Source organism: Aedes aegypti, chromosome 2 (assembly GCF_002204515.2).
Source record: "Aedes aegypti strain LVP_AGWG chromosome 2, AaegL5.0 Primary Assembly, whole genome shotgun sequence".
Taxonomy (NCBI): Eukaryota; Metazoa; Arthropoda; class Insecta; order Diptera; family Culicidae; genus Aedes; species Aedes aegypti.
In genome coordinates, this window is record NC_035108.1 from 325344880 (window position 1) to 325367356 (window position 22477).

The following is a 22477-nucleotide window of genomic DNA, read 5'->3' on the forward strand; positions in this document are numbered from 1 at the left end:
CCTCATATGCTTGTTTAATGATCGTTAACATTCCAAATTCATATATAAAAATGATGCCAATATTCTTCTGAAATGGTGCACGTTTCCCTGAAGCAATCTAGGGCTAAAAAATATTGATTTGACTAATTCAATGGTTGAATAATTGAATTTGAAAATATATTGATATTTTGCTTATTACGCTTTTTTTGATGAAAAATGCAAAATTTTCAAACTTTGTCAAAAACTAATCCAGGGGTGCTGCAAATCATTTGAAAACGGCCTCTTTCTACACTTTTCTTGCACTTCAAGACCCATATAACCGCGTCCCTGATCCAGCCAAAAAAAATTTTTTGTCGAACAGTGATATTGTTGGTGCTGGTATTCTGGTCTAACGCAACTCTGGCGTTGACCTTTTCAACTTTGCAACTATGCAACTGAGAGCAAAGTGGCTCCTTTGAAGAAATAGTTTAGTAATGGCAAACTCATAAAGCGTTTCACAATACATAACTTCAAAGTGAGCTAACGAGCCCTTCAAACTCGAAACTTTCCTTACATCATCCATTGTAAACTGCATGTAATCAAAATTGTAACATTTCGATATAGATCTCATAATTGCAACAAATGCGAGTTTCACCTACAATACTAAAAATCTCTAAAGGTAATTTGATTTATTTCGTAAAAATTAATAATTTTATTTTCAAAACAACTGAATTCAATTTGTTTTACCTTTAAGGCTACTCTCAGTCAATGGAAGAATGGCATTGTGATACAATTTTTGACAAAAATGTCAGGTACCTAGGGTTTCAATGCTAGTAATGGACCCCTTAGTAGTTGAAATTCATTCTCGACGCTTTTCCGCAATTATATCTCAGACGCATATACGTTTTATGGAGTCTTACAACAAATTCAATGTCTTTAATTCATAGTACGCCTATGAAACATACAAAATCATTCGATTTTTCCAGCGATATATGCATTTGAAAAACTGTTGTCTGAATGCCTATTATGGACCCTCCCGGGGTCCATAATAGGAATGTTTACAAATTTGACGTTTCCTATTATGGACCCTTCCTGGAAATGCGTATTATGGACCCTCTTGTGTGGTTTCATTTACAAAACTGTTTAAATATCTGTGTTTATGCATTTCAAACCAAATATTTTGCCTGAAATTGCTGACTAACAATGTAATCAAAGTTCGCCCGGTGGATTTCATAGGAATAAGGTTGCTTTGAGTGTTAATTTTATGTTTTTTCTGTAGGGCGTCCATAATACGCAAAGGGTCCATAACCGGCATCCCTATATGATTGGTTTAGTAAATCTACTTAACGATATTCCAACGCTTTTTCTTCCCAATGGTAAGGATCCATCTCAAAAATAAACTCTAATTCATGATGTTATACGGTATTACTTTACCATCTAGGATGTCCAAATAAAACCTAATCGAAACCAGAGCCTGAGGAAGAACAGAGTGCCCTCCACAGTATTGTACCCTTCCTGCGCTACCCAGAGCAATAGTTCAGGCAACCTGATTTTTCTCCGAGATAATAGACTACTTTTTTTAGTCTGAATCTTGAGGCTGAACTACAGTGGGGTTGTGGATATAATGTTAGTTGACTTTACAGAAACACGTTAATGCTTCCAGTGAACATATAAGAATTAAAAGGATTGATCTCTGCAGACACATGCAAAATGGTACAAGTGTCGCTAGTTCAAGAACCGGAAAAGGGACTTCTATCTATGTGACGTTGTGGACTCAGCTTTAGCTTCCTTAAACAAACATGAACAAACTCGCGTGCCATGCCTCGAGCATGCTTGCTCGGTAATAACGCAATCGTTGTTACACTCATTCCTGAATCAACTGCCAGAGATGTATGTGCTGTGACAATTGAAATTGATGTTTTTGTTGGTGACAATGATTGGGAATACGCCTATTGTTCAGTTTATTTTCCATCTGACGAATCATCTCCAACGGATGATTTTAAACTAGTTGTCAAACACTGCGTAACAATAGGCCTTCCGTTAATTACTGGCTGTGATGCAGAAGCTCATCAAACCATTTGATGTATTTTAGATATTAATATAAGGGGCTGCAGCCTGATGAAATATTTAAGGTGAAGATACAACGAGGCCAAATGTCAAGTTTTCAAGAGTACAAATTTGGAAAACCAGCCGTTCATTCTGTAAATTCGATCGATTGGTCACCACCAGCAAGTGACCAATCGATCAGGGTTTCAGCTTAAACAGCTGTCTGGTTATCTAGATTTGTGTTCTTGAAAATGTGAGCTGTAGCTGCGTTGCATTTTCATCTTAGTTATTCAGATAGTAGATTACCTAATATAGGGATAGACTATATGCATCCTTCAAGGTTTGTGCTAAAGTAGTAAGGGTAGAAAAAACTCTGCTGATTATCTCATAACCATTAAATTTTCAGTTTGGTTCTCCAGATTTGTGCTCTTGAAAATTTGAGGTTTGGCTTCGATTTATCTTCACCTTAAGACGTTTTATCCCCTCGCCGTTTTGGGATTCGACAATTTGGCATTCGACATGTTGTCTTTTGAAGTTTTGTCTTTCCATAGTTTGTTTGTCGTAACATTTAACCGTTGTAACGATAAAATGTGTCATTATATTTATTTAACAGATGTGAAATAAAAGCATGAAACGAGCTCACCAATTGATCATCCATCCTTGACTGAGCATAGCATAGACTGACTGTAAATTTCAATGAATGCTATTCCGTGATAGATCGGAACTGGTAAAAATTACACTTCTATTCAAATTAACAAGGGATGGGACCTCCCGCTTGCTCTTGAAGTGCACATTTTAGCAGATCTCACATTACATATTGAACAATAACGGTGCCGGCCAGGTCCTTACAGTCATCTGGTATGGGGAAGGAATGTTAGTATGTTATGATTGTTGCTTCCAGAGACCGAGAATACCTCTGCATCTCCACAACCACCACGGGAATGGTGTTTATTAGTGAGGAAGAAAAAAAGATCTGGGAGTCTCCTTTGGTCGGTGATGCAATCCATGGATAAGGAGGAATAATACGACTCTTAAAAGACACGACACGTTAATGCTACCAGTGGGCGATTTTCCCTTTGAAGGAAGCACCTCACTAGACAACGGACTAGCATGCAAAGCCCAATGGCACAGCTGAAATATATTTCTGACGAAAAGTTTTCCGGACTGAAGCGGGAATCGAACCCACACCCCTTGACTCGATGCGACTAAATGCTTGGTAACACTAACCGCAACGAAGCCCACAAAATCACTACTAATGCATCTTACTTCAAACATGTTTTGTATTTTATCACACAGTGGAAAGATATTCAAAGGAGATAAGAAAAAGAAGCTAAGCCACTATGGGCCACTTTTAATTCAATATAGTTTAACGATAATAAGTGGACTAATTATAAGAAATTTAAAAAACACTCTGTACTGAACATCTTGTATAAAACGTTGCTCTGTAGTACGTCGACAATGACGATGTCGGACTATTCAAATATTATTTGAAGTAATGGCGAAAACAGTAAAGCATGTGTATATTAAAATAATATAAAACAGGCAAAAGGATTTACTGTGACTTGCTGTGATGAACCAACTTTTTTTTTCCGAATACAAAAACGCAATGTCGGCTCGATAAAAATGTTTTATTATCAGCATGAAACGAGCTCACCAGTAGGTAATCCATCCTTGACTGAAAACGGATATCTTTTCGTACTCGCCCAACGCGAACCAGGCACGATTGATCATGACGACACGAAAAAATATCGCGATTGCTTGGGCTTCAACGAAACACTCGAAGCACCCTCGCTGGTATAGCAATAATGAATACCCCAACCTTTTTGAAGCTGCAACCTCCTTCAACGTTCCACAAAACATCTTGCGGATCCCTGAAAATGTTTGCCCCTGAAATGAAAGTTTATATGCACAAAGGATGTGTCCATATTTTGAATAGTTAGTGAAATGAAACTCAATATACAAGAGAATTATAAAACCTGAAATGACTACTTCAAGCCGCCTGGTATTTGTTCTTTCCAGAAATCACACAGGAGTCTAGAAAATAATTTGTCAATAATCGTGTGAGGCGCGACAAAGAGACCAAGCGAAGAACTTTTTTTGTCAATCAGCAGAAACCAGATCTGGGAATGAACAAACAAATATATTTGATAGGCGTTTTGTCATCCAACAGATATTATGCAACAATTCTGCTGTAATTCTTTGATAAATTTCACAAATAATCTATCAAGAAGTTAACATAGATTCTTTCCGAGAAGTAAATAAAAAACTATTCGAAAGGATCTATCAAAACATCACAACGATTTTTTTCAAAATTCAAATGTTTTCATCAAGATTCAACCATAAATCCTCAAATCTCTCGCCAAGAATGCAAATACATTATTAGGAATCTACTTACCTTTGAAAGCTGTTTGAAATATAAGGAAACATCAAGGCTGCTTATAAACTTATGAGCCGTGAGAAGAATTCGTCAAAATTTTAGTCTTTTTCCATCAATCTTAGAACGATCACTACTACATACATCTTAAAAAAAAACTGCTGATAACTTCAAAAGAATTATGCAGACGATTTAGTTTGTGAAGGATTTCGAATTACTCGACTCATGTCTGCAACTCTACAACTGAAAACTTGATCGATTGATCACTCGCTGGTAATGAACAATCGATTAAATTTTCAGTGTAACCGGTTATCTGATTCTCTAGCAACTACTGAAAAGCTAAACATTACATATAGTTTGCAATTGGATTACATGGACAAATTGATATGAAGTTTTGCGAAAAAGTTACACGTCTTCTCAGTGAGAATGGAACTCACGACTCACGGAATGTTGTATGTTGTATCCAAACGGAATGTTGTTATTCTATTCGGAAGTTTTATTCTATCTGGTGCACATCGATGTAACACAGTACAATAAACATTTTTGGCAACGTTGTTTTGTTGGTAGCTGTGGCCCCAAATCGAGATACGCGTTGTCGAGTCTCTGTCTCAGCTGTGAATAAGCCTTCTTTGCGTACAACTAACTTATAACATTTTCGCAACTCATACCCATGCCCAAGCAATTACTTCTTCACTCACTTCAAAGAAAGCTCTCCAAAAAGCCACCAATTCACTCGATAATCCCCAATCAAACAGACCGCCTTTAAAGCAGAAAATCACGCCAATAAAGCCACGACCAAACAAGATCACACCACTCGAGCACTGCTCGGTCCCAAGTTTAGAATACCTCACCGTCCGTTCCTCCACCCTTGAAATTCTCAGAAACCGTTCGTAGGTACTGTCGTCGACCGCCTGCCGCAATGTGCTCAAGAGTGAAGTCAAACTTCTTCCATATGATGAAAAATGAGCCTTTCCAGCAAGTGAGGTAGCGATCCTATTCGTATGTAATACGACCGAGCCACCCACACTCTGCACTTGGAGTAGTGGGACGTTAGAGCTCAGAAACTTAGAGGGGTCTTCCTTAGCCTAGTGGTGAAGCTCGCGGCTACAAAGCAAAGCCACACTGAAGGTGTCTTTCCTGGGCATATAGTATCACCGTGTCTGTCAAACGATATACGAATGCAAAAATGGCAACTTTGGCAAAGAACGCTCTCAGTTAACAACTGTTGAGAAGAAGGCTATGTCCTGCTGAGGGCGTAATGCCAAGAAGAAGTAGAGCAGAAACGTACACATCCGCTCTAACCTTTACGTAGTAGTGGGCATCAAAGGAAGCTCCAAGCTGCATCAGCATCAGCACATGTAAAAGGATTTCGTTAGCTGGAACCCGGCCGCGCTTGCCTCCTCGTCGGGGAACTCACTCAGTTCCTGAGAAGCAAGAAGCGGATCAACCGGCGGATTCCTTTGCAAGCGAACAACCCGTCCAAGTCATCGTCGTCGTCGTCTTCTCATAATGATGTAGGACTCTAGGCTTCTTGGTACCACCGCCGACCGCCCTTCGCAGGAAGAGAGAGTAAGGGTATGCGATATTTTCAATAATTTAGCCAAATACGGTTCGGAACTAAATTCCACGGAATTCCACGAAGTCTATTGAGGCGACATTTATGTTTCCCGATTTCGTTTCGTTCCTCCAAATGGAAACAATTTCACCAAAATAAGGAGTGTATCGAAAAGTAGTCGCAAACATTCAAAACGGTATATCTCAGAGCATAGTTCATCTTTTTAAAAGCTTTTTTCACGCAAATCTTCATCATGTCATCACATATTGAATCAGCTAAAAAAATATTGAATAATATGCAGTCTTAATATAAATACAACAAGGTTTATGAAGCATGGAAAATAAAATCTAGCACAAAATTACATTTTTGAAGTGTCTTCTGAAGATTCGATGAAATGAACAAAATGTATATCAAACAAAATAGGATGAAAAGCTTATTCTATCGGAAAATATGTTTACTTCACACAGCACGTAAAGAAAATTCAAAAATATAAGTTATTGCTCTAAAAAAGCTCAATTATTGAACAAGGTCGGTTTTAGAAAGTCACTTTTGTTTAATCAACTTTTAAAGCTCTGTCATATCCAGCGGTAATTACAGTATTGGACAAAACATTTGCAACTTTTTCGATTTTCCATACAAAATGACCAACTTTGGTAAGTTAGATCTCAGTTATTTATCGGCCGATTTGAATGAAATTATATATAACTTAAATTTTAACATATATATTTAGATATAACTTGAATTTTAACATATATATTTGAGTGATTTTTCCAATCACGGGTTTATAAATTATAACGGTTTATCCAAAGTGTAATTTTCAACGAAAAATTCAAAATTATTTATCTCAAAATCTGATAGTCCTACACAAAAACTGTCTTCAGCAAACTTGTTCACCTCGTTAAAATCTACAACTTTGCTAAAGATACCATGAAGCTATTCCTTCAATATTATTAGTTATGTTATTTATAAAAAATCGTCAAAAAATTGATTTTAGTCAAACCGTTACTGCTTTTGAACTTGTGATTGGAAAAATTACTCAAATATATATGTTAAAATTCAAGTTATGTCTGATGTTTTGTGAGCCGTAAACCACGAATCATAATTAAACAAGAATCCAACGAGATCTAGCTGTAAGTACAACCACTTAGAGGCTCCGGTAAGTAGTTCCCAAATCGAGCAAAATAAATTTACGATTATGATGATGATTATAATGATTATGATTAGGCTGATACAAATATTAATTTTCTTTTATGTCACCCCCCCCCCCCCCCTTCAAAAATCCGAAAATTTTGAGGGGGGGGGGAGAAAAAAAAGATTCATAATTTTTAAGACATCAATTAGTTTTTTTTTAATTTTTAGAACGAAAAACAGGTAAAATAATGATGCCGATGACAATTGAAAAAAGGTTAATAACTACCGTTAAAAATAAAAATACGAAAAAATAACTTTTTTTTCATTTTTATTTTTTGTTCCTTATTTATTTTTATCCCCCCCCTCGTACCTTCCAAGTGATCTCGGACATAAAAGAAAATTAATATTTGTATCAGCCTTATGATGAGCGGAACATAGCGACATCTTATCCAATTGTCGCTAGTCAGGATAGGAGAGTGAGAACAGCCCATACAATTTGTGTACCGTAATCCGGGGTAACATTGATCAGTTTTTAGGATATTTCTTAAATATTTATTTCAAAAATGCAAATGTTCTGAGTTTTATATTTTTAAAACAAGTACTACCACCCGTAGCTCGTGACTATATACTGTATTTTGGTTTTTGAACATTGATTGGTAACATTGATCATCCATGTAAACAACATTCGGTAATATTGAAAATGTCGTTACTCACATAAATCTTGGCCCCTGAAGCCGAATGTGGTGTCCAAACGCTTACATCTCATTTACTTTTTGAGTTATTTTAAAATTAAAAACACTTCGAACAGCAGAATACGCCTAAAGGTAGGCAATTTCCTAAGGGATTTCTACATTCTTAACAATAATTTGTTAATGCTGCCTAATTGAACGTACTTATAAAAGTTTTGACAGCGGAATCGTTTTTGGCGATGCTATTTTTAGTGAGAACCGCATTTTCCTTGCTCATATTGCTTGCAGAACTTATGTGAGACATGAATCTTCGGTAGTGTCATCTTCAACTATTAAAATCATTGTTTCGCAAACTTGACAAATTTACGCATAAAGTTAACGCAATTTTTGCATAAATATTAATTTTCAATAGCTTATAAATATAAGAAAGAGAAGCAACATTCATGTTTTGGAAATGTTTCATCAATAAATGATGATACCATCTTATTACGAGATGAGTCATTCCGATCAATGTTACCCCGCTGATCAATGATACCCCGGATTACCCACCGTTTGTATTTACCGAATGCTTCTGCGAATATGAATCGAAACGCGTCTTTCCATTACCAGTCTGTTCAGGATCCGGAGTATACTGCCGTGAATCGCAAGTCAGTCCCATCTGTAAAAAGTAGGCATTGAGAAAATGGGCAGTGAAGTTTTCAAACTCATTTTGTATACGAATCTTTAAAAAAAATCTAGAGGATTGGAACTTGTTTCAATCTTAATGAAACTTTCACAACTTGCTTTTCACTATGATACCTTTCCGAGAAAAATATAAAGATGCTCAAAACAAGTTACATTTTTGTGTTCCACGGTGCAAAAGTCTGTAGTAGGAGTGATATGCGGTTACTTTTCATTATGGGACAATTTGACTTGCTGTTTTTTTCCTAATTTTTCCGAGCAACTCATATCTCGCATAACTTCTGATCTCGCCCTAAAAGCCATTGGTAACCATGTGTGTAGCTCGTTGATTCTGTGCATTTGAATGGATTTTCATGTTATTTAACAACGCTATGGGGAAGAAAGGATCATTATCTACCTGCCCGTGATGTTGGTTTGGATACTTATTCTTTCTGTTGCTCAGAATCAACGAGCTACACACGTGGCTACCAATGGCTTTTAGGGCGTTATCTCAGAGTATGCAAGATATTATTTCAAAAGCACAGCTGAAGGAGCATTGGAAGAGGTGTTGAAAACTGAACTCAACTCCATTTTGACGAAAAAGCAGATGGGACTGACTTGTGATTCACGGCAGTATAGTTGTATACAATAATGTGTTAACTGTTATACAATTGATGGATTGAATCTTCTGGAATTGTCGGACAGTGATACAATGCATGAAAGGTAAACAATAACAATAGTGTTTATCTATAACGATCGTAATGGTAGGTAAATGCTCTAATGAATTCTGATGTTTTACTAATGTTTGTTGTTTTGTTTTTAGATATGCTCGAATGTTTTGTGTGCTTTCAAGGTGTGTAACGTCATTGGTATGCTGCGTGATGTGCTTATTAATGTACCCCGGTGGCTTGCTGTTAGCCTGAACATGAGTCATAATTATGATTAGAGGATTCTGGTGGAACTAGTGGGAAACTCAACCGAAACGAAGACTTAAAATGATTTGAAAAGAACGGTCGTTTTGTAGCGCGTACTAGAAGATCAGAATTAAAGGTATGATCGGCTTTGAAACCTCATACTCACTAGTCAATTTATTAGAATTATTCGCAATAAACACATACCTGAAAGTAAAGACAAAAAAATACGTTATTTAAATATACATTTATTTATTTTTTAATTTATTCTATCATTATGATTGCTGTGGTCAGATAATATTTTAAAAACAGGAAACGAAACTAAGTGTGCAGATATTTCCGAGCATTTTTTTGAAGTTTGCAGCTGTTTTTAAGTAATTTAAAGAAATTTCCCTGAAAACCAAAAGCATTTTTTTTTTCAAAGTTTCCTTTTTAAAGTTGGTTACTAAGCAGTCTACAGTGTACTATATTAAGAAGGTGATATATTCCGAAAACTGACAGCTACTTGATGACGTCATTCCTATCCATCTCGAACAAATTTGCAAAAATAAATTATCTAGTGGTTCGGAAGGTATATGGTACGATAGGAGTAACGTCACATGTTTACAATCAAATTTAATATTTACATCAGTAAAGGGCCTGCCTTGTTGATTTTTATGCCGTGAAGCAGTCAAACTACTGTGTAAGGCATGGTACACAAATCACATAACGTTAAAGAGTAATGATTTTTGAAACTTCCTATGTAACAGAAGTAACGTTTCTCCGAATTCCCTCCCTTTTAATGAAACGACGCTTACTAAACACTACCTCCTCCCTCTTATTTCTTGGATTTGTTGTTAAAATAAGGTTTCTCTATGAATACATTTCTATATATAATATATTCTCTCCTCTTCCAGCAAACAGAGACATTTATCTGGAAAAATACCTAAGATTTATCGTGCGAACCCTTCGAAAACCCCTGAGAGACTCCGAAACACTTTTGAAATTTTAAAAACACCTTGAGAATTTCTGAGAATTACCTGTAAGCTGCTTAGAAATCTACGGTAAAGTGTTTAGAATCAACATCTAGGAATAAATTGAAAACCTCCCTTCAAAAAATCCTGAGTTTCTTCGAAACCACTTTGAATCGATTTCAAAATTTCAAAGCACCTCTAGAACTTCTGAGAATCGTTCGAAAACTCATTGGAAACCCTTGTGAAGCCCTTAAAATTCTGAGAACAACTAGGAACCTTTTTTATGTTTATTTGAAAGGCATTCTGTGCTCGTGGTCACCACTGTGCCGGAATCATAGTTAATCTGTATCTTCTCTACCGATACAGATCTATTTTCAACTAATCTATATTTACTTCTACTTTCACTCTTTTCTACTCTTTTACTCTCACAACGAGCAGGTAGGAGAGTGCTCTGCTGATGGTCCAATCAAATTCCACATAAGCCATTAGGTATTTCACGGCTAAATTCTCTCTCTTTCGTTCATCAACAAAACTTGAAAACAATGGTGCCAGTACCTGTCAACTTTGACAGGTACTGGCACTGTTGTTTTCAGATTTCCCGAAGGAGAAAAAGAGAGTGATTTTCTGATGACGTCTCCGTGCAATGGGCAATAGTCCATTGCTCTTGCGGTGGTTCGTTTTGCCGTGTTCCTGAGTCGTTCGAGGCTTGCTGCCTGCGAAGAGGGTCGGTTTGTCTCAGTCACCATTTGATACTGACGGAGGATGCATGTGCTTCCCAAAGCACGGTCCTCCGTGCGGCGTCTTCTGATGGCTGGACTTTTTTTTTGTGGAGAGGCTGGGAATCGAACCCATGACCTTTCGCTTATGAAGTGAAAGCGTAACCTCAAGGCTACGGACCCCCCTATAGGAATTTCTTGAAACACGAAGAACTTTTGTAGATCCCCTTGGAATCCCAAGAACACCTTGCAAGCATATGAAAACCTTGCTCAAAACCTATTGGAAACTTACAAATACCTTATTGTAAATGCCTTCGGAATCCATTGGGGATGTTGCGAAATATTCTGAGTACTCTTCGAAAATCAGTGGTTTTCTCTGAGGAATCTGTGAAATCCCTTGTCAATTGTTTTTGAAGTTAAAAACCATGAAATTTACTCAAGACTTAAAATTTTGCTCCATAGGATAGTGCAAAGCATTGGTGAAATATTTCATCCCTAAAACATAAATTTTAGGCTTTATTAAAAAAAAACATATTTTTCAAATAACAGACTAAGATAGTTTCACTACATAAAAGCCAAAGAAATTCAAATTTTAGTACAATTTTAGTCAAGAATCAGGGCCTTCCTTAGCCGAGTGGTTAGAGTCCGCGGCTACAAAACAAAGCCATGCTGAAGGAGTATGGGTTCTATTCCCGGTCGGTCAAGGATCTTTTCGTAATGGAAATTTCCTTGACTTCCCTGGGCATAGAGTATCATCGTACTTGCCACACGATATACGAATGCGAAAATGGCAACTTGGGCAACGAAAGCTCTCAGTTAATAACTGCGAAAGCGCTCATAAGAACACTAAGCTGAGTAGTCGGTTCTGTCCCAGTGGGGACGTTAATATCGAGAAGAAGAAGAAGAATATATTGGATTAGGCATATATTAAAACAAATAATAATATAAAAAATTCCAATCCCATGTTTGGTAGTTATAACCGCTTCATTAAATGGAGCTCGACGATTGTGCACTACTAGTAATTCCGTGTACCGTCTCGTTTCGTATAGACAAAAAAAAATCCATATCGCATACCCTTAGCCGTGAGATGCGGCGCAAGATGCATGAGGATGGGAAAGCCAATATATGTGCCTTTTGCATAGTGGTTCGCTCCGCTCTCGGCATCTTGGCTTTTTTTGTGCTGATGAAATATGCGAACTGGGAGAGTCCGGCTCGCTTTATTGATGTCACTCGAAGGAGATGTGTGGACCGGAGTTTGTTGGCGGGGGAGGTGGTGCATTTGGACGGTTCCGGTGGAAAGTGGACTAATAATAACGAGGATATTAGCTTATGGATGAATGGATCGAGCTTTGGGAGTGGAGTGTGAGATAATCCATTACATTCTGTACTGAGTCGTAATGATTGGATAAGCTGCTGATATTATGCACTATTTCAGTTTCTGAACATAGTAAATAGAAAAATTTGTGTACGCAATGCACAAGAGTACGATGCGCACTAAAACTGGCTCTTTCTGGATTTATTATGCCTTTTATGGCAATAATCTGTTTGAAAACTACTTCAGGGTCATAGTGAATCAAAAAAAAAAAATAAATGCTTTTTGCAAAGACGAACAATTTTGACTTCTCAGACTATAATTCCATGACGTGACAAAACAGTTACAATTCCTCATTTTACCTGACGTGACTTCCCTCCTTCAACTTTAATTTCAGGTGGCATCCATATTTACGATAGACTTGTCTCCGCGGAATCAAACTTCACGATGTTGAGCTTGAGGATGTGCTCGAGTAGGAACCGCAAAGCGACACGCTGGAAATCACCCACAAAACACTCCAACCAGACCCTCCTCTTCCTTCCCGCTTTGATTGTAACATGTCCTTTTTCGCTTGGTAACCGCAAAAAAAAAGAACTTGTGTATAATAACAGCCTAGTATAATCGATCAATACATCCGTGCCCCCATTCCACCCCAGAAGCCGCCTATAGTTTGTGCTTCATGACGTATCGTGTGTATGAGAGACTGGACTGGATGATTGTCGCGGGACGGGAGGACGGATATCAACCTGACTTTTGTCGAAGTCTATTAAACACATTCCGTTCCGCGCGACCATCCTCTCCACCCCCACCATTCATTCCGAAGCGCTCAAATGAGACCTATTAAACGTGGTTGCCGTTGTTATCCGGAGCAAACTTGAGGACTACCGGCAAGGCACTTGATAATAGTCACCCCATCGATGTCACTAAGGGTTATCTGGCGAATCCGGCTGACCAAAAGTCATTTTTTGAAATTCACCCATATTTCGAAAAACACGGTACAAGTGATTCGTTTTCAGCATGTTAGTCAATCATGATTCATCAAAATGCTGTTTAAAATATGTGTCACCACGCACTGAACATAAGGAATGCGAAAAATGTCTTTTTTGGCCAGCTAGATCGTCAAAACACCCCTTAGTGCGATGCCACGACGCGACGATGTCACCCACACGGGATTGTTCGAGGCTGTTGTTTGCGGTACGGTCGTCGTGGGTGGCACCACAACTGGGGTGAGGGTCATAATTACTACGGGGAACAAAATCGAAACCAATCACATTAATTATTCAGCGCTCTATTGAGAGCTGGGACCGGGCCAGACGCGTGTGTGTGCCTTCCACCCACCGGGGAAACGTTTGTGTCACTGCGGAATCATTTCTTGAAATGATTTCCGTTAGTGACTTGTGTGGAGTGAATTAAAATCAATGAATGTATGATTCTGGTTGATTACTTTCCTCAAAATTGGCTTAAAAGCATATACAAAAGTTAGCTAAAGCCGCAGAGTTTTAACATTTTAAAAAACCCGGCGGAACACGTTTTTGTTTCAAGCATCAAAATACCGCTATTTACTTAATTCCATGTGAATAATTCCTTCTTGTGAATCAGCTCACATAAACGTATACATAATAACTAAAGAAACGATTGATTAAAAGTAAACAAAACACATCTCAATTTCCGCTGCGATGGGTCAGCACATTCCTTTTGCTATTCCACACATTCACCCTCACTATACTCTGGCACCAGAAAACATGTTATAACGACCAATGAACCTATAATTTAGCGACTATGGCTGTACCATCCACACTTATAGTCCGTCGATAGAGCTGAATCAAACCTCAACGATTTCTTTGTTTTGATTCCCTACCAGTCGTCGCTTTTCTTCCCGAACTATATATTCGGTAGTAGTCCACCCCCCACTTCACAACCAACGAGTGCGGAAATGTTTTGTTCTGCCAAAAACGTAAAATTCCACCCCTCCTAATCCATTTCCTATTGGAGGAAAGTCTATACCAGAGATGGCCAACCTACGCCCACGCCTTATTTTGTGCGATCCATTACTTTTTTCCACTTTTTAGGTGTCCTGTGTTAGTAAACACTATCATCCTTATTTAGTAAAACTAAATTAAGCATTTATTAACATTTTGTTAACAACATTTTTTTTTTTGCGCCCTCCACTCTCATCCACACCAGAGAGCTCTTGCGCTTGAACTCTTTGGTAATCGTCGCAACTGATTGTTTTTTATTGAATCATAATACCATGACCCCACAGTTATGGATCAAATAGTGTGGAGTCCAACCTATAAAATTCAATAAAACGACATGGAAAACGTAAAATTGTAATTGAAAAGCACAAATTGAATCGTTTCAAATTGGAACTTCAGTTAGTAAACTGTTTTGAGTGTAATATTTACATAGGATTACATAAAAATTAAAAATTGCATTGGTTTCTGAAAACCATATTATGGATCAATTTTCATATTATGGATCAAATTGTGACATATTACGGATCAGTGCGCAAAATCAAGAGATTTCAAACTCAATGCATCTGTATTGCATGATTTGGTGAAAGTTAACAATGTTTCACATATTACTGCTAAAAATAGCATTGTTAGAGTTGGAAACAAGAGTAAAATGTCCTTTTTTGTGATATACTGCATTGTAGTAACTGAGGCATGAACTGTTTTCGCTCCACACCAAGTTTTCCATACATTTTTGTCTGCTAAAACATGAAATTTACCAACCTTGATGTTGTATTAGTTTTATCCTTAGTGCTATTGTCTAAAAATGTCGAATCCAATGCTTAAAATGGTAGAAATCTACATTCTTTAGTAGTGATCCATAACCGTGGTAAACAATCATTTCCTGGTCCATATTATGGATCACTAGTTAGAAGTGTTAATATTCGGTATTTAGAATCAACAATCAAGAAAAATGTTTTCTAAAGATGAATTCACACTAAATCGAAGCGAACGAGCATGTTTTATGCTATAATATATGAATTTTACCACTTGTGGGAGCTTATGAATGCTGACGGCACTTCTTATAGAAAACGACCATATAATGATAGCTGTGTGGTACCAACTAAACATTTGTCAAAAACACCGTTATTAAGCGGTTGAATGGTGTGCTTAACTTTACAAAAGCTAGAAGACAAATAGTAAAACATGGGAAAAATATGTTTTACGTCAACGTTTGTGTTTTGAACGAGTTATCCGATGTTGAACGCCAAAGTGATCCGTCACTGTGGGTGATCCGTAACTGTGTGGGCATGGTACATTGAATATGTGCTATACATTTGTGGGGTATTATCTACATTGAAGTCGAAACCCAGTGAAAACTAATTCCTTTTAACCCTTCAGTCGTTGCGCGGTTTGCCACCGTCAGAACTACCACGCTGATGCTGTGTACGATAAGCGAAGTTTTTTTCACCACTGTTGTACAAAATGCAACAGCGCGACGACTGAAGTGTTCAGGGTCTGTTCTAACTACTCTGCGCAGCTGTTACGCCCCCCGGACACTGGAGCAGTACACCCAGATGTTGGATGTGCTAACCGACAATCTGATCGGTCGAACGCCGGTAATAATCGGAGGAGACTTCAATGCGTGGGCCGTGGAGTGGGGTAGCAGACTGACCAACGCGAGAGGATACAGTTTGCTGAAAGCTCTAGCGAAGCTCGACGTAAGGCTGTGCAACGACCGTCTCGCTAGCACATTTCGCAAAAACGGTAGGGAATCCATCATCGACGTGACCTTTTGCAGCCCGTCGCTGATCACCAATATGAACTGGAGAGTTAGCGAAGAATACACCCACAGTTACCATCAAGCGATCCCTTACTGCGTTGGCCAGAGAAGTTGTGCAGTATGGCAGAGGAGGAATGGAGAACGAAGGTGGAAGACGAAGCATTTCGATAAGGATCTTTTCGTCGAAGCACTCCGAGCAATAAACGAAGCTCCAAACATGGATGCAGGAGAGCTGACAGAAGCGTTTGGCGAGAGCGTGTGACGCAACTGTGCCTAGAAAATTTGAGCCGATGAATCAACGGCGTCCTGCAAACAGGTGGAACGACAGACTCGGCATCGGCGGCGCAGCCTGCTTAAGAGCCAGAAGACGCGTGCAGAGAGCTAAATCCGAAGTCAGCATGGAAGAACGTAAAGTGACCTACCGACTGGCCAGAGCCGCGTTCAAACGGGAAATAGCGACGAATAAAACAAGGAGTTGTGCCGGGAAGCTGACGCAAATCCCTGGGGCAACGCCTATCGAGTAGTGATGGCGAAGATCAACGGCCCAGTAACCCCAGCTGAAATGTGTCCTGACAAACTGAAGGCGATATTGAACGGTCTCTTTCCTACGCATGCTCCAACCGCGTGGCCGCCCACACCGTACGCTGACGTAGAGGAAGAAAATGCCGGTATACAAGTGTCAAACGCCGAGCTGATAACGGTTGCGAAAGGGTTGAAGCTGAACAAAGCTCCCGGACCAGAAGGTATCCTTAATGTAGCGCTAAGAGCAGCAATCTTGGCGTTCCCAGACATATTCAGGACAGCGTTGTAGAAGTGTCTAGCGGAAGGTTGCTTCCCAGACAGATGGAAGGTGCAGAAGCTGGTGTTACGGCCAAAACCGGGCAAACCGCCAGGAGATCCGGCTTCATATGGACCAATATGCTTGCTGGATACTCTTGGCAAACTTCTGGAGAAGGTCATCCTCGGCAGGCTGACGATCTACACGGAAGGCGAGAACGGATTGTCGAAAAGGCAGATCGGATTTCGTAAATAGACTTCGACGGTGGATGCTATTCGGGCAGTCATCGCGTGCGCGGAGAAAGCGTCCTAGCAGAAGAGGAGAGGCAATCGATACTACGCAGTGGTAACAATAGACGTCAAGAACGCGTTCAACAGTGCCAGTTGGGACAGTGCGCATCGTACCTTGGTGCTGTGCGTACACGAATTCTCTCTGCTCTTGGAAGTTTTCTTAAAAACTACCTAAAGCAATAAAACAGTACTTTTCAGTGCTACAAAAACAGTACTTTTCAGTGCTAAAATTAAAAACGGTACTTTTCAGTGCTACTAAAACAGTACTTTTCAGTACTATTTTTTCTACTATTGATCCCTTTACGATCCTTGCTTGGACCCGTGCCTTCGATTTTTCGTTGGACCCGTTGGCGAAAGCTAGCGGTGGTAATCCTTCTTGGACACCGTCTTGGGAAAAAACCTCTCGAAGGTCACGTCTTCTTTCGTTTATTAACTAAACATGGTATCAACAACAAACAAAAGGAAGGGTGAATCTCTGAATTCACTACTTCCTTCCAAAAAAGTGGGTTTTAAAACTGTCACTACACGTGGCAAGAATGAAAGAAAGGACGTTTCCCCGGAATGCGAACTTTCTTCCAAGGGTGAAATGAATAATTGTATCGAAATGAGTAATCAGTTCGATGCTCTAGACAAATTTTCCGAAAGTCCAAGTAATCATTATGAAAAAGAGAACCCAATCTGGCATTGTTCGGAAAGGGCTTTCTCAAGAATTTTATTTAGTTCACTTTAACAAAAAAGAACTAAACAAAATTAAAGCTTTAGAAAAAGCAAAACTTTTGTTTGATGTCCGTGTGACATGGGAACATTTCCAGAAACCTGGAGAAAATTACCAGAACCCCACTCAGTGCCGTCGGTGCCAAAAGTGGGGTCATGGTACAAAAAATTGTCGCATGGATGCTAAATGTATGATTTGCGGAGGTTCTTCTCACGCTAAGGACGACTGTCCAGTGAAGGAAGATACCACCAAATTCATATGATGTAATTGCGGGGCTAACCATAAGTCCAATTTTTGGAATTGTCCTTCACGCAAAAGGGTCATTGAGGCTCGTGCCAGGCAGATGAAAGATAATATCCGTTATGATAACGGTCGTTTCCGGAATTTGCCTGGTAGAGTATCGAACAATGCTCATTTTTCAGTTAACGATCGCTTGATCATGAATCATACCCATCAGGAAGATCATAATCATGCTCATTCACAAACTAATTTTAATCCGTCGGGTGGCCGTTCGAATCTTTCAATTTCGAATGTATCTACCCACGGTAAATCCTTTGCCGATATCGTAGCAGGAAATTCGAACTCCTCCCCTGTTCGATCCATGGGTACCCATTCTACTTGTTTCCAATCAAATGGAAAAAACCCTACCGCCACAGGTAACTCCGCTTCTTCGTCTACCGGAAATTCCAATGGGAAATCACATGACATGTCTGCCTCTGATTTTAATTTTCTAACTGAACAATTGAATCTAATGATTGATGCAATGTTCAAAGCCATCACTATGACTGAAGCAGTCCAAGTAGGTGTAAAATTTACAAATCAAATTGTTATTGGATTACGTTTTTCTAATGGATCCAAATAATAATTTAAATATTTTAAATTGAAATGCTCGTTCTCTGAATGGTAAAGAGGACGAGCTGTTTAATTTTCTTACGGTTAATAACGTGCATATAGCAGTTATTACCGAAACCCGGATCTAAACTCAAAAGAGATCCTAACTTTTTTGTTTATCGTAATTATCGACTTGATGGGGCATGTGGGGGAGTTGCAATCATCATTCATAGGCGTATAAAACATCAACTGTTTTCATCATTTGAAACTAAAGTTTTTGAAACTTTAGGTGTTTCTGTAGAAACACAGTTTGGTAAATATACTTTCATAGCTGCCTATTTGCCTTTTCAATGCTCTGGACAGCAAGCAATTAGCAATTAGCAATTAGCTCCAAACTGACTTGCGTAAATTGACTCGCAATAAGTCAAAATTTTTTGTCATTGGTGACTTTAATGCCAAACATCGGTCATGGAATAATTCTCAAAGTAATTCCAACGGCAGAATTTTATTTGATGAGTACTCTTCAGGATATTTCTCAATTCAATACCCTGATAGCCCCACATGTTTTTCCTCTTCTAGAAATCCATCTACGATTGATTTGGTCTTAACCGACTCTAGTCATCTTTGTAGCCAACTGATTACTCATGCTGATTTTGATTCTGATCATGTCCCTGTTACATTTCAAATATCCCAAGAAGCGATTCTCAATCCTATCAGCTCCACTTTCCATTATTTACGAGCCGACTGGAATATATATAAAACGTTTGTTGACTCTAATCTTGATGTTAACATTTCTTTAGAAACTAAACTTGATATTGACAATGCTCTTGAAACTTTAACAAATTCCATTGTTGAAGCCCGGAGCATTGCAATTCCAAAATGTGAAGTAAAATTTGAATCCGTGATTATAGACGATGATCTTAAACTCTTGATCCGTCTTAAAAACGTGAGGAAAAGGCAATTTCAACGCACTCGCGATCCTGCTATGAAAATTATATGGCAGGATTTGCAGAAAGAAATCAAAAAACGTTTTGCTCAATTAAGAAACAAAAATTTTGAAAATAAAATTTCTCAATTGGACCCTGGCTCTAAGTCCTTTTGGAAATTATCTAAAATCTTGAAAAAACCTCAGAAGCCAATACCGGCATTGAAAGAGGAAAACAAATTATTACTAACTAATTGCGAAAAAGCTCAAAAACTTGCTATGCAGTTTGAAAGTGCGCACAATTTTAATTTAGGACTTACTAGTCCAATTGAAAATGAAGTTACTCAGGAGTTCGAAAATATTCTCAATCAAGTTTTCGAAAATGCCTGGGAGACTGATTTGGAAGAAGTGAGAACTATTATTAAAAAATTCAAAAACATGAAAGCTCCTGGCGATGATGGAATTTTCTACATCCTCATCAAGAAACTTCCAGAAAGTAGCTTATCATTTTTAGTTGATATATTTAACAAATGTTTTCAATTAGCATATTTTCCTGACAAATGGAAAAATGATAAGGTTGTTCTAATTTAAAAACCAGACAAAAATCCTGCAGAAGCTTCTAGCTATCGTCCAATCAGTTTGCTTTCCTCCATCAGTAAACTTTTTGAAAAGGTTATTTTGAACAGAATGATGGCCCACATCAACGAAAATTCATTTTTTGCCAATGAACAGTTCGGATTCCGCCATGGACATTCGACCATTCATCAATTTTTACGTGTAACAAATTTGATCCGTTCCAACAGGTCTGAAGACTTTTCTACTGGTCTTGCTCTTCTAGACATAGAAAAAGCATTCGACAGTGTTTGGCATGAAGGTTTGATTGTAAAATTAAAAAACTTTAATTTTCCAACATACATTGTTAGAATAATTCAAAATTATCTGTCAAATCGTACACTTCAGGTTAATTATCAGAACTCCAGATCTGAAAGACTTCCTGTAAGAGCTGGTGTTCCTCAAGGCAGCATTTTGGGACCAATATTATACAATATTTTCACATCTGACTTACCTGAGTTACCTCAGGGATGTCAAAAATCTTTGTTTGCGGATGACACAGGCCTCTCCACCAAAGGACGAAGCCTGCGTGTCATCTGTAGTCGATTGCAAAAAAGTTTGGATATTTTTTCTTCATACTTGCAAAAATGGAAGATTTCTCCTAATGCTTCCAAAACTCAACTAATAATATTCCCACATAAACCAAAAGCTCTTTATTTGAAACCTTCAAGTAGACATGTTGTCACGATGAGAGGGGTTCCAATAAATTGGTCGGATGAAGTTAAGTATCTAGGGCTCATGCTAGATAAGAATTTAACTTTCAAAAATCACATTGAGGGCATCCAAGCCAATTGTAACAAATATGTAAAATGTCTCTATCCCCTTATTAATAGAAAATCAGAACTTTGTCTTAAGAACAAGCTTTTGATATACAAACAAATTTTCAGGCCAGCCATGTTGTATGCTGTACCAATATGGACTAGCTGTTGTAGAAAGCTCTGCAGAGAATTCAAAATAAAATTTTGAAAATGATTCTGAGGCTTCCTCCCTGGTATAGTACCAATGAGTTACATAGAATATCCAATGTTGAAACATTGGAACAAATGTCAAATAAAATAATCAATAATTTAAGGCAAAAATCGTTACAATCTTCTATTGCCACGATTAATGCGTTATATGTTTAGGTTAAGTTAGGTTAAGTATATTCAAAGCGTTTTTTTTCTCTTATAAGCAGGTGAAATCAACTCACCTGCAAAAAATCTGAACTGCTACGGCAAATGAAATGTAATATGTTGTTAACAAAATGTTAATAAAATCTTAGATTTGTTTTACCAAATTAGGATGATAGTGTTGTTTAATAACACAGAACACCTAGATATAAGAAATAATGATTGTAATGTTTGGAATGATACTAATAAAGATATTAAAAAAAAAACTCCCGCACATGCCCCATCAAGTCGATGTATGCTTTGCAACACTTTGTTTAACGCTACACGTTGCTGCTGTGACGATGCAATTCAACGCGTGCACTCTACGGAAAAAGCGTTGCCTTGTATCGTACACGCAATGCCTTACATGTGGTAGATAGCTTTTTGCATCGGTAATGTCCGTGTGCAAGAAGCCAAAGCGTCAACTCTGGTCGGTGCACAGTTTCGATCAGTGCGAGCGTGCGAGTGCGGATGGGGAGGCAAGAGAAAAATCAGTCCACGAGAGATATCCATTTTGCTTGTTCTCTTTGGGCCTTCGCGCTCTCAGTGCTTGTGGTATGAAGTGCAGGGGTGATTTTTCCGGCAGCTGACAGTAGGAAGTTTCTTTCAGTTTTCAGTTGATACTTATTGTTGTTAGCTGATTAAAATCCTCACTTTTTTTTTTTTTTTAATAAGGCACTCTGTGCTCGTGGCCGGAATCAGGTGATCTGTAGCTTTTTTTACCGATACAGATTTTGTTAGTTGTTAGTGAGGCTAGCTGCCTGCGAAGAGGGTCAGTTTGTCTCAGTCACCATGTGATACTGACGGAGGATGGATGTGCTCCCCAAAGCACGGTCCTCCGTGAGGCGTCTTCTGGTGGCTGGACGGTTTTTTTGTGGAGGGGCTGGGAATCGAACCCAAGACCTTCCGCTTATGAAGCGAAAGCGTAACCTCAAGGCTACAGACCCCCCCTAAACCTCGCTTCTAACATACTGCATTGGTGTAAGTACAGGTGGTACTTACGATGGCCAATCAGATGACAACTAGAAAATGAACTCAATAGCGGTCGCGCCCTCCGTAATCGCCAGCAACTTCCCAATGAAACCGATCTTGTATTAATTTTATGTAAAGATATCGTAACACGAGTTGACCAGAAAAT

At 38.5% G+C, this 22477-nt stretch overlaps 1 long non-coding RNA gene across 1 annotated transcript in view; it reads right to left on the reverse strand.

Moving 5' to 3' along the window:
- Positions 1-22477, reverse strand: part of LOC110676764 — a 298353-nt gene that overhangs the window by 95945 nt on the left and 179931 nt on the right. The window lies entirely within an intron of this gene.